The sequence below is a fragment of the Crinia signifera genome, chromosome 2, assembly GCF_055691185.1.
Source record: "Crinia signifera chromosome 2, ASM5569118v1, whole genome shotgun sequence".
NCBI classification, from domain to species: domain Eukaryota; kingdom Metazoa; phylum Chordata; class Amphibia; order Anura; family Myobatrachidae; genus Crinia; species Crinia signifera.
The window spans coordinates 73,289,977-73,304,461 of record NC_139218.1 but is presented as its reverse complement, the minus strand read 5'-3'; the positions used below and the strand labels follow the sequence as shown (position 1 = coordinate 73,304,461).

Here is a 14,485-nt window from a genome sequence, read left to right as displayed (position 1 = left end):
AGCAGCACTGACAGTTATTTATATATAAAAAACCCCTGCACCCCCAAAAAGGGGGGGTAGCAGACACAAAATATAGCTCTCTCTGTCACTATCTCTCTATCTCTCTCTATCTCTCTCTCTATCTCTCTATCACACTGCAGCAGCAGCAGAAAGTCCCAAGAAGTCAGATCCAGGAAGCGTCCAGCACGCTACAAGCAGTGATCAGGTAATCAGGTAAGGTATTTGCAAGGATCAGGTAAGTATTAGCAAGGATCAGGTCAGTATCACGGCAGATAGGCACGGTGACCGCTCTGCACGCTATTCCAGACCGGAATGCGGAGTCACCGTTAGTTTAAATGTCGCGCCTTGGCTGTGATTGGTCCGTGGGTCCCACGGACCAATCACAGCCTTGGGGGCAGGTGGGGTGAGGTGTCATCGTCACCGATGACCCCCTCATGCCCCCTGACGCCCGGCGGTGATTGACACCTGTGTTACCGAGCGTCTGATTCGCTGGTAACACAGGAAAACGCTGTGAATGGCTGTTCACACTGAACAGCCAATCACAGCGATCGCCGACGGGGGGGCGGCATCGCAGCCCCCCCTGGGCATGCAGGGACATGTCTGCTGTCAGGGACAGCAGACATCGTCCCTCTGTCACTGCGTCTCGAGACGCAGTGACAGTTTAAAGTCATGACGTACATTTATGCCATGTGTCGGGAAGTACATCCCGGCCATGACGTAAATGTACGTCAAATGTCGGGAAGGGGTTAAATAGATTCTATGAATAAGCATAAGCAATCTCACATAGGAGGTTATTCTGGTTGGTGCAGAACTTTCCGAATTCTTTCAGAGCTGACCGAACGCCACGCTGTGCGGACATTGTAAGCACCAACGCCCACAGGTCCTCCGCATTCGGACGGACTCGCTCTCTAAGAAGAGGGTGTGTTTTCGGACCACATCCAAACCGTGCGTGTGCGTTGGGAACACAAAGATTCTGCACGGTCTTACAGCGCCAGAACGGACGGGAAGCTGCCCGTGCGTACCGATGCGGTGTATTTACGCAAAACTCACGAACGACTATTATCTGAACTCATAAATCTGTCACATGACACACTTATGCAAATAGGCTATTTTTATCCCCAAATGTGTGGTGTTATTGCTGAATGTAAAAGTGACATGTAAAATTATATTATTGGTACCAATTTCTGACCATTGCCTGCAGTGTAAATGTGGGTAAAATAGCAAACATGCAGTGGTGTTTTAGCTTATCTTTGTGTCTTTAAGTAATAATCCATTTAGGCAGCAATTCTTCCAATTGAAGCAATGAAAAGAGTGTAATTAATGAGTAGAGGAGTGGATTGTATTGTGTTCAGCTGACAGTGCTTCAGGTGCGGCCGTACTAATTGGGTGAACCGAATGCCTAGCACATGAACAAGTGCTCTCAGCAAAGTGAAACTTGCTTATGAAGACCACATATTTCATGCGTGTTGGTTCGTTTCCAGTCGGTGTGCTGTCCGAATGCATGCCTAACGGAGTTCGTGCACTCCCTCGTGTACGCCCATATTTACGCCCAGTTTTTCCCACTTTGAAACCACGCTCTTGTGTAAGTCCGAATGATGCCCAAAAACGCCCATATTTCCCGAGTCAATTCGGTGGACATTTCTGTACGGTATTAGTGAGAACTAGTACGGAGACCATGCGTGGCACATGCGCATAGCGTTGCCTACGCATGCGCAGACGGCTAAAATGCGCCCTCCGAAAGAATTTGGAATGGACCGCATCGACCAGAATAATGCCCATAGTTAGGATGTTGGGAGGTACCACATGGTTCCTTCTTCTATTGGAGTGACGTTTGTGTTACTCCGTGACACAGTAAGGGGGGGGGGGGGGTTAGGTTACTGGGTACTTGTGAAGTATCACGGCTCCCATCGCATGCCATATGTAGTGGCATGAGATGGCATGCGATGAGATGCGATTTTTACCGTTTTAGCTCTTTTTAGCAAAAATCGCATGCAATAGCATGCGATGCGATGCGATGGCATGCATTTTTGCATTGAAATGCATCCAAATGCATTGAAATGTGCAGGAAACATGTTAAATGCCCCCAAATGTCATTTTTCAGAGTGTACCACCCCCACTATCAACGCCAACCCGAATATTGGCGAGCGCAACGAGCCCGCGAGGGGCGGCGGTACGCGTCCTACGACCTTTTCATACCCCCACTATCCACGTCGGCGTGGAGTTGAGAATAGAATAGTGTGGCGAGCCCGAAGCGTGGCGAGGGGACGCGGACACCTGTGAAGCCCGCAAGGGGACGCGGACACCTGTGAAGCCCGCGAGGGGACGCGGATACCTGTGAAGGTATCCGCGTCCCCTCGCGGGGCTCGCTGCGCTCGCCACGCTTTGGGCTCGGTGGCTCGCTGCGCTCGCCACACTATTCTATTCTCAACTCCACGCCAACGTGGATAGTGGGGGTATGAAAAGGTCGTAGGACGCGTACCGCCGCCCCTCGCGGGCTCGCTGCGCTCGCCACGCTTCGGGTTGCCGTTGATAGTGGGGGTGGTACACTCTGAAAAATTACATTTGGGGGCATTTAACATGTTTCCTGCACATTTCAATGCATTTGGATGCATTTCAATGCAAAATCGCATGCGATTTGATCGCATGCAATGCGATTTTTTAGTTTGCGATGCACATCGTGGGAGCCGTGATACTCCACAAGTACCGGTTACTGTATTTTACTAGTTTTCCTTTGTATTTTAATAATATTTTTTAATCGCTTACTACTTCAATTTATATTTAAGACACTATAGTCAGCAGGTATTTCACTGTCATTTTTGACAATTTCTTGTATATCACATACTTATTTCTTGAATTCATCAAGGTCTTTTTTTTTTTTCAGACCAGGATTACCTACAAATCCTGGCGGCATATAATCAATAAGCCCGGGATTCTAAGGTTTTAACCTACTCTATTCCTTTACCACCACACTCAAAATGTTAATATATATGTGTGTATGTATAAGTGTCCTGTTACAGCATTGCTGCTTAGCCGGCTCCTGAGATTCACAGTGCAAGCATATGCATGCACCCGCACAATCCACTCACTTATATGGAAAAGCAGAGGCTCCAAATGAATCACAGTCTCTTGCGGCAATGAGCTCCCCTGACGCGTGTGCATCACAGGAACAAACATTTGCTCCCAAATACTAGAAAACAGACAGTGGTTGGTCAGGCAAATCTGTTAAAGTAAATGATTTACCAAATTTATCCAAGCAATCGTTCTTGTTTTTATGCATTTTTAAGCAAAATGTTGATTGTAATTTGCTCCCATGTATTCCCGGTTCCCCCCCCCCTTCCCCACCACAGCAGACAGCGACACCCCATGCAGGGAACAGGAACTGCATTGGTTTTCAAAGATGGCAGGTGCTAAAATGAACACTACTAAATATAACAAAATCATAGCAATTATCACAGACAACAAATTATATAAATCGGCGACATTTATTGGAGAAACGTCTAGCCGTAAATGAATACTGAAATATATGCAGTGAATGTATATCTGAGTGGCACAGGTAAAAGAAAAGATTAGTTAGGATAATGTCAACACCCTTTAGGGGATTTTTAGGAGGATCCTTATAAAAACAATTGTTTCCATAATAATCCTCCAAAAAATCCCCAAAAGGGTGTAGACATTACCCTAACTAATATATTATTGTACAGGTACCACTCTTATATACATTTACTGCATAGATCTCAGTATTCATTTATATAACATATTAGATGGTACAGGATGGCAGGCAGATGATGGAAGTTGCTAGATGGTGGAAGGCTGTAACTCATCCACAGTCGCACGTTTACAGGCTTTTCCTCGCAAGGGCCTCAGTCTCTGCAGCACTGGGAATAGGTTCTTCCGCCTTCTGTAACATGGAAGAAGGCGTTTCTCGGCCAGTATGCGATAAATTGCATATATGTACCTGGGGTCCCACAACTCTATGCCCTCTTCCAGGACAATGGCACTGCAGCCTAGGTGGGGAAGGCAGTGGTTGAGGCAGACCACTGTAGCCAATACCATTTCTGAGTTCGAGCTGTTGAGATTGATTAATAAGGTGTTTAAATGTTCCTTAATCAGACTCGTGATGGAACTACGTGGAAGCCTTCTGCATTGGTGGACTAGCTTGCCAAACAGCCAAGTTGCATATAGGCGGCTGGCTGGGTGTCTATTATTCAGATAGCTTGCGATGTGGCCAAGGATGTCCTTATTATATTTGTGCCAAGCTTTCTTCTTATCCAGTCCAGCAACGGTCAGGAACATTTTCAGGATCATGGGGACCAAAGTCTGATTTTCTTCTTTCTTTATCTCTCGCATAAACGTCTCTGTAAGGGCTTTTCGGAATTGTATAGCCATTTTTGGATAGGTCTTCATGAAGTATTCAATGAACACTAAAACCTCCAGGCGAGTGTTGACATCAACATTATCCATTATGCGTAACAGATCATATAGGAAGCCTTTATGTAGGTCTGCTGGTAGACTCAATGGGAAGGACAGGAGAGCTGCACAAATGCTGACACTTGTTTGTTGGTTGTGTGCATCGTATGAGTCACATAGTGGTCTAACAAGATCCAAAATTTCTCTCCACTTCTCGGTCTCGATAATTTTCTCAACAAAGTCATCCATGTTTTCATTCTCATTATACAGACAGCCAGATAGATCTTTCTGATATACCGCTTCAGGGCCATAAATAATGAGCAATGCCTTGGGGTGCTGGTCTGCATGGCTGGAATCAGAGCTGGGTGGTGTTGGGCTCTGCTGGTTGCCAGCCAGTAAGGTAGCCACTTGGTGTATAGTGGCATTTATTACCTCTTGGGCCTCGGCACAATCTACATTTTGCATTCTCCACTTGGTTAGAACTTTGCAGAGTTTTGTGAAGAATAGATTAACACTGGGATCTTTCATATCCCCGCTTCCGTGGGCCACAGCAGCATTATTGATGCACATGGAAAAGGCCTTTTGGGTGGCAGGATCAGATGCATTTATCATGCCTTCACATATTTCGGCTATCAAATACACCTTACGGTAAAAGGGCAAGGTGGGATAAGCCATTATAGCAGCCAGGGTGGTAAATATAGACAGAGAAGAGGAGAACCTGATGTCTTTAGTGGCAGTCACAAGCTCTTCAGTAGTGGCCTCCATGTAGTCCTTGGCTAAGTAGAAAAGGACTTTGCTGGCTGAAAACCAAGTTCCCTCGTGGTTTGCACTCTCTGCCTCCAGCATTGCCTTTACAACAGCTGGTATCAGGTCTCTGCAGAAGCTGCTAACGTTCATCCTTAGCTGTAAGACCTGGCTCAGAAAATCAAACAGCATGTGTCTCTCTGTAAGGTCCATCCAGTGCAGCTCGTTCTTGATGACATACGCCATTGTGTGAATTTTCTGCATGATGCTCTGCAGTGGCATAGCAGTAATGATCTCAGGCAGGCATCGCTTTATCACATGAGAGTAGAGGCGTTTCAGTTCATCAAAGATCTCCCGGGAGGACGGCGGTAGCATACTCAGTCTTGTACTCTGGTAAAAGCTGGAGATGAATAGAGGGGTAGTATTCAATATTTGTTCCCCAATGTTAGCCATACTTGTTGTTGTGGCACAAGCTGTCAACAACAAATGACTGGCAGCAGCCAGGCATCACTTTATATAGGTGGTCTGTGGCATTGTGACATCACAGACATGGTGTATTGTGACATCACAGAAACAGCTGGCAGTTAGAGGTGGCTGCAGGACCTATGCTTAGGAAAGGGACTAATGCACTGATAGAACAACTAAAAGAATTGTACAGTATATTCAATGGTATAACGTGGTGCACTAGGAGCAATAACTAATGTAACTTCTAATATTCATTTAATTAGCATATAGGGCCAAATATAATAGGGTGTGAGTATCAGAATGTGAGAGATTGTGGGAGACTTTTCCAATTTTTTTTTTAAAGAGACAATAAATTATATGGCAAAATCAACCTGATTTTTCAGTGTAAATGTAAATATATATATATAAAAAAAAAAAAATTAGAAGACTCCTAAAAACTTTTTTTTCTGATTCTCACACCTTATTACATTTGGCCTATTCTTAAAAATATATTACAAATAAAGATTAAGAATATAGAAAAGTTCTGTTAGACAGTAGTGGTGATTTAGGATGACTGTCCTAGGTTACATCACACGCTACACAGTATTATGTAGCTGTATGGATTAAAGTAATATCTTGTTATTGTTCACTATTTTAGTATATGAAAATCCAACACTTGAAATTACACCGTATGTGTCATCTTTATATATCAGGGTTGTATTTTAATACATCACAACGGTTCTCTATAGATCTAACTTGGAATTACTGTATATTTAATGGGTTGTAATAATAATAATAATTATTATTATTATTATTATGTATCATAATCTTTTCTGTAAATGTTATGAATGAATCAATTGGAACAGATACACATATATATATATATATATATGAGTGAGAAGGGCGCCTCCTAGTGTAGTATTATAATTCTCAGTTTCCCTTCACCACAGGTAAAGACGTACAGGCACCCCAATGTTAAAAGGTGTACCGTAATCAGTGGCCTTTCACCACTTCTTATGAGCGAATTCCCAGTTTTTTCACAGGGTATTTTCTAACACCAAAAACCGCTTTCCTCTGGTTTTCTTCTCCCTGGTGACTCACACCGTGACCTCGTCATATGGTTGTGATCCCATATACATTTGGATCACGGTGTGAGTCACCAGGGAGAAGAAAACCAGAGGAAAGCGGTTTTTGGTGTTAGAAAATACCCTGTGAAAAAACTGGGAATTCGCTCATAAGAAGTGGTGAAAGGCCACTGATTACGGTACACCTTTTAACATTGGGGTGCCTGTACGTCTTTACCTGTGGTGAAGGGAAACTGAGAATTATAATACTACACTAGGAGGCGCCCTTCTCACTCTTTTTTCTAGATCCTACATACGGGGTTCCAGGAAACAGGAACCCACAGGAGAAGGAGCTGCCACCCCGGAATAAGACAGGGGGAGTGTACCATTGATTTAAACACCAGACAGTGTATCATTAAAGACGGTTTTTAAATCCAAGAAGTGGGGGAGAAACAGCGCTAGTACCACTACAACCCATATATATATATATATATATATATATATATATATATATATATATATATATATATATATATATATATATATATCGCACAGGTAGGGTTTGGCACTCAGTACTTGGGTAAATGCCAAAGAGTTACTTGCTCCAGGGCCCTCAATGCGGCACTCAAAACAGCATACTGTAACTTGAATGGGTGCCCCCTATAATCACTGTCGCCTTAGCCCAGCAATCACACATACCATAGTCTTGTAGTGGCACTCTTTTACAAAGATTGTACAGTTATCGTCTTCCTTATTCGAAGTAACGTGAGTGGCACTACAAGACTATGGTGTGTGTGTGTGTATATATATATATATATATATATATATATATATATATATATATATATATATATATATATATATATATATATATATATATATATATATATATATATATATAATTAGAGAGAGGAATGGAAGAGGCGGCACTCAAATGGGATTTTTCAAAAGTGTATTGTGGCAAAAGAATGCAAAAGAATAGGGCAGGGTGCTGACCATGGGAAGGGCACATTTTTCAATCGCGAGGGCACATTTTAATTTAAAAGGTCAAAATGGTGACACCTGAGTGTCACACCATCGGCACATTTATGCTATATAACCATCTTGTGACACCTGAGCTTCACACCATCGGCACATTTATGCTATATAACCATCTTGTGACACCTGAGCGTCACACCATCACCACATTTATGCTATATAACCATCTTGTGACACCTGAGCGTCACACCATCGGCACATTTATGCTATATAACCATCCTGTGACACCGGAGCGTCAAACCATCGGCACATTTATGCTGTATAACCATCCTGTGACACCTGAGCGTCACACCATCAGCACATTTATGCTATATAACCATCTTGTGACACCTGAGCGTCACACCATCGGCACATTTATGCTATATAACCATCCTGTGACACCGGAGCGTCAAACCATCGGCACATTTATGCTGTATAACCATCTTGTGACACCGGAGCGTCACAACATCAGCACATTTATGCTATATAACCCATCCTGTGACACCTGAGCGTCACACCATCAGCACATTTATGCTATATAACCCATCCTGTGACACCTGAGCGTCACACCATCAGCACATTTATGCTATATAACCATCTCGTGACACCTGAGCGTCACACCATCAGCACATTTATGCTATATAACCATCTTGTGACACCGGAGCGTCACACCATCGGCACATTTAGCGTCACACAATCGGCACATTTATGCTATATAATCCATCTCGTGACACCAGAGTGTCACACCATCAGCACATTTATGTTATATAACCCATCTTGTGACACCTGAGCGTCACACCATCAGCACATTTATGCTGTATAACCATCTTGTGACACCTGAGCGTCACACCATCAGCACATTTATGCTGTATAACCATCTTGTGACACCAGAGTGTCACACCATCAGCACATTTATGCTGTATAACCATCTTGTGACACCTGAGCGTCACACCATCAGCACATTTATGCTGTATAACCATCTTGTGACACCAGAGTGTCACACCATCAGCACATTTATGCTATATAACCCATCTTGTGACACCGGAGCGTCACACCATCAGCACATTTATGCTATATAATCCATCTTGTGACACCTGAGCGTCACACCATCAGCACATTTATGCTATATGATCCATCTTGTGACACCTGAGCGTCACACCATCAGTTTGCATGTGCGCTGCACTTGTACTGCGCATGAATAGTACAGATCTGTGACATCGGTCATACTTTGACATCATAATGTCAGTAATCCAAATGGATAATGGGCAATAGTGTTGTTGGCACCCATTATGTATTGGCTATTTCAAGCAAAAATTCATTGAGTTTAGCCATGTAAACCTGATAAATTTATGAATACTGCTGGGCTTTGAGTTCATTACCTCTGACCACCTGAGTTGGGTGCGTACTGTAATGGGTGCTCATTGGTACAAACAATTGAATTGCTGTTGGTCAGTGTAGAACGAAGCAATGGCAGCAATCAACAACTGAATTGCCCCCTAATGTCTACCTCATGTAAATGCTATTTACGGTTCATGACCATTGTACTGTTTGGGCTTTAAGGATGTTATTGGGAGGAGGGGGATTATGAGGGCAATCTTTTGTCTCTTTAATGTGTAATTTGACTATTATTGGTGCTTAGAGAATAATAAATCCAATCTGTACTGAAATAATTGTATTATATTCTTTGTAACAGTATGCCATTCAACATTATGCTTAAGAAAGGCACAAAAGCAGTGTAGCAGTGTAAATGCATTGAGTGGCAAAAGGTTTTCAGACTGAATGCCATCCATTGACCCCCTGGCTTAGGTGTTTCTTTTACACGCCCCAAAACAATGACAGTAGTTGATATAATCTCTACTAATGTGTTTCTTGTACAGTTCTTAATTCGTCTGCTCTCAGTCTAAAGGTCCACATACACCCTGCGATAGCAGCGTGCGATGCACGCTCCCGCGGGCATCGCATCACACAGTACAAAAAGTATGTGCTGTACATACTTTTTGTACTGCCTGCAGATTGCATCGAGCGTAAATCGCATGCGTTGCGATCCGCCAAATAAGGCGGCGCATTGCACACTGCTATCGCAGTGTGTATGGGGACCTTAAGTGACATTCTTCACTAGAGAATCAATGAGGGCTGCTCCCTAGTGATCCCTTTTTATGAGTATTGCTTGCCAGTTTTACATCTCTGTAATGCAGTGTGCTAGGATGTCACATGTGTTACTGGAACGTATGACCCGACAGACCTTTAACAAGCTGATGTGTCCCCTACATAGTTAATTCTCATAACCCATTTTTTTTCTACTTTTCTTGTTTTTCACATACTGTATAGGGCTGGGGTAGCCAACCCTAGTCCTTGAGAGCTACCAACAGTGCATGTTTTGCAGGTCTCCTCACAGAATCACAAGTCAGCTAATTAGCTCCATCTGTGCATCTTTTAAAATGTGTCAGTGATTAATGAGTGCAGCTGTGCAGCAGCTAGGTTGTCTGGAAAATGTGAACTGTTGGTAGCTCTCGAGGGCTAGGGTTGGCTACCACTGGTATAGGGCGTTCTACTGGTTGCATGTGACAGTGCTACTTTTTGGAATTTACGTGCACACACAGGCTCCGTAGGCTGTGAGCCAAATGACCTCTTCTGATTCTCAGCGACATTCCACATTTGCGATGAAGGGTATAGGGTGTGCTTCATTTAGATGAAGAAATGTAGTATTGTAGCAGGTAAAAAAATAATGTAAACTGTGTTTAATTCTCAGGTATTTGGTGATAAGCCTTTTCTGGGAAAAGCAAATACTTTTGGGAATTTAGATACTCTTTTGGTAAAATGGGTAAAGCCGAGAACATATTTATATGCTGTTTTTGGTTTACAGATTTTACCTAGTTTTATGCAGGCAGTTGTCCAGATATGAATTAAGATACACAGACAAAACTAGAAAGTTGGTAACGGGTGGTTCCAGTTCCAAATTTCTGATTTTTTAAAAGAAATAAATTGCATGCGCGTTTGGCACACATGCAAAGAATGGGGTCTCACTGCATGTGGGGTGGCCTTGTTGCAAGGAGTGTGTTCTTGCAGGAAAAGATGACTTTGTACTCCATATATTGGACAACACATCAAGATCATTGTACTATTTTGCACCAAATTTTTTAAAATTGTACATTTTGAATCAACTGACATTAACATACCAAAATCAGAGACAAACACTGGACTATGGAGTAGGGGGCCAGCGGCTGGAGTGGAGGGCAGAATCCGTAAATGGTGGGCAGATCAGCATCCAGCAAAGGCAGGCAGCGGGACGGCGTGATACTAGTCACATGACAATAAAGCGTGATGTCATTGTGTCACCCACGCATGTGCGCTTTCATTACCAGTGTGTCCGGGGGGAGGGGTGGAGAACATGGAAGCTAATGCAGACTTCCGGTGGGCCTGCAAATGCAGAAAGACCGGGAGCTGTTGCTGGAAGTTAATACAAATAATAAAATATGTTTTGGGCATTGTCTCTGGATACTTTTATTCTGGTAAAATATTGTCTAACCCTCTTTTAAATATATCAATTCTGTCTGCCATCACATCCTTATTTACTGCCCTTACTTTAAAGGGATCCGATATGATTTCCCGGCGGTCGGGATCCCGGCGGTCGGAATCCCGACACTGGAATCCCGACCGCCGAAATCCCGACAAGGGGGGGACATGGATCGCTCCCCCTTGCGGGCTCGCTGCGCTCGCCACGCAGCGGGCCCGGTGCCTCGCTACGCTCGGCACGCTATTTTATTCTCCCTCTATGGGTGTCGTGGACACCCACGGAGGGAGAAAGTTTCGGGATTTCGGCGGTCGGGATTCCAGTGTCGGGATTCCGACCGCCGGGATCCCGACCGCCGGGAAATTAACCGCATCCCCTTTAAAGAATCCTTTCCTTCCTTTCTTCATACCCTGAGAAGGAAGGGATTTTTGCTGTAAAGAATCCCTTCCTTCTCAGGGTATTAAACTTCCTCTCCTATAACCTTATTGGGTACCCACACGTCATGTGCACATTCCTCATAGTATTACAGACCATTCTCTGTATTACTGAAAAGGAAAGTCAGAGGTGACTTGAAGGGAACCCGACAAGGTTTTTTGGGGCACGCTTGTAAGTAATAGTATATGTTTGATATGGTGTCTATTAGTTAAAACATAACTTTTAATTATCAAAACACTTAAAAAGAAGATTTAGCATAAGAGGGGTTACACATTTACTGAAGAAATCCAGTTTATTGAATTAATTCTTCCTCCTAGCAGTAAGTCAAAGTAGTGCTGAATAGGTCAGGTATTTAATTAAAGGTAAACTTAGCGAAAATTAGTCACACATATAGCTATTTCGTATTCTGGCAGTCATAACAGAAAATGAAGTCTGTTTATCATCTAGGATTGAAATAGCAATTCAGATGGCGCAGGACACACCACCCCTCAGTAATCAATTGAAATTGTCTAATGTGATATCAGACAAAAAAAAAAAAAAAACGCGTCAGTGAACAAGCTTCTCTGCGAAACACGTGTCCTCTGACGCGCAGGACACCCCCCCCTCAGGACACCCTCCACTGTGCTCTCCACGGACACCCCGCTCCGGCGTCCGACTACCTCCAGCCGCCATCGCTGCGTCTGGGCAGCAAGGTAAAGCAGGCTGTGCCTGCAAACAATTTAACCGGCAGCACTCACACTCTAGAGCCGCTCCACTTAGCGCCGCTCTGTCTATAGGACAGACGCGCTTGCGTAACAGCATAACGCTATTAGGACCACCTCCATGCATTTGTAAATGTTATATGTGATGCCTGGGAAAACTAGGGGTGATCTCTCACTGTAGATTACGCGGCATATTAAACTGCGGTGCACAGTCACCAGAGCATCTTTACCTTACAAAGCACAGGAGGTGCATATGTACATGTAAATATCTTTACCTTCAAAGGATTTCCTGACTGTACAATATTACTTTATGTGCTTAGAGGACTTTTAGGCGATTTTGTCATATAATCTGTGTTGTATACACACTATGATCTAAATAACGTTACCCTCACAGGATCTCCTGATTGTACAATATTATTTCATGTACTTAGAGGACTTATAGGTGATTGTGACATACAATTTGTGCTATATACACACTGGGAGCTGCAGATTTGACAAAGGGCCAGGATCTGTCAGACCCAATTTACCAACCTGCCTTGTAAATAGACAGATTATACTTGTTGCTCGGTATACTTTGCATATACTCTGACCTAGAGAATAAGCCCACACCCACCTCAATCTACCAATTGTAAAGCAGTCAGGATCCATCCAGTACATGGTGTACTCAAAAATCATCTCTGTGGCTACCAAACCACCCTTCTTTTTTTGCCTTTTTTGCCTTTTTTGTTTTTGTTTATTGACTGTAAGACGCCATTAACTGTGTCTAACCACAAGAATTGCTATCTTGTAATACTACAGCGACAAAAATCTGCCAATTTGGCTAAATGTCAGTATTTGTCACTGTTTCTTTTGCACACTAAACAGTACTAAACAAACCCCTGGGTGAACTGGGTGATCAGACAAACCCTATTCTGACACCTGGAACACTAGCCAATTTCCTGGACTGAGGGTACATTCACCTTTTTACTCTATCTTAATTTTCATGGTTCCCACTCCAGGGAGGATCGCCTCACCCCGTCTCTCTCATCCCCAATCCTATACATTGTAAGATTGGGGACAGCAGAAGTCTGGGCTCAGACACAAGATCCCCCCTCTTTCTTACTACCCTATATCTCACCTCCTAGTGACTCTCTCATTGGCCCTCCTGCTAATTATTCACCCTGCAAGGCCTCGATGGTAACAGGGAGGATCCCATTACTGCAGGACCAACAGCAGAAGCACGCTTGAGCTCACTTTCCACCAGCAATGCTCTCGCACTTCAAACATACGGCCATACCTCACTGAATCGCCTGGTACCATCCGAACCCAGAAGCTAAGTAGTGAAGGGCCGGCCAAGTACCTGTCTGGGGAACTAACAGGGAACAGTCGGTGCCGTAATTCCCCACAACAGCAGAAGCCAAAAGCTGTGAGAGTGACGCTTCATTCACACCTCCTTACTTCTATCCTGACTTTCTTCTGTCAATCTGAGACTCTTAACCCCCCTTTTTTTTTTTTTTTTTGTCTGATCTCACATTAGACAATTTCAATTGATTACTGAGGGGTGGTGTGTCCTGCGCCATCTGAATTGCTATTTCATTCCTAGATGATAAACAGACTTCATTTTCTGTTATGACTGCCAGAATACGAAATCGCTATATGTGTGACTAATTTTCGCTAAGTTTACCTTTAATTAAATACCTGACCTATTCAGCACTACTTTGACTTACTGCTAGGAGGAAGAATTAATTCAATAAACTGGATTTCTTCAGTAAATGTGTAACCCCTCTTATGCTAAATCTTCTTTTTAAGTGTTTCGATAATTAAAAGTTATGTTTTAACTAATAGACACCATATCAAACATATACTATTACTTACAAGCGTGCCCCAAAAAACCTTGTCGGGTTCCCTTCAAGTCACCTCTGACTTTCCTTTTCAGTTCAACATTTGAACTCCATTTGGGAGCACCACCAACCGTCAGCCCTTGCCGTTGAATTCTACTACCGAGCAACGGCACACATGTTGGTTTACTTTTCAATTTCAATTTACATTAAAAACTTACCTGTGCCAATCCAACTCAACCCCAAAAGACATTCTCTGTATTAACCCTTAATGTGTTTGTATATATTAATCATATCCCCTCTTAGACGCCTCTTTTCTAATGTAAACATACAGTAGGAGCAAGT

At 43.3% G+C, this 14,485-nt stretch overlaps 1 protein-coding gene and 1 pseudogene across 2 annotated transcripts in view; both read left to right on the top strand.

The window, feature by feature from the left end:
• The window catches only part of ZSWIM7 (zinc finger SWIM-type containing 7), a 184,796-nt gene that overhangs the window by 34,321 nt on the left and 135,990 nt on the right, over positions 1-14,485 (top strand). The gene's annotated exons all lie outside the window — the stretch shown is intronic.
• LOC146061592 (5S ribosomal RNA) lies at positions 13,586-13,703 on the top strand (annotated as a pseudogene).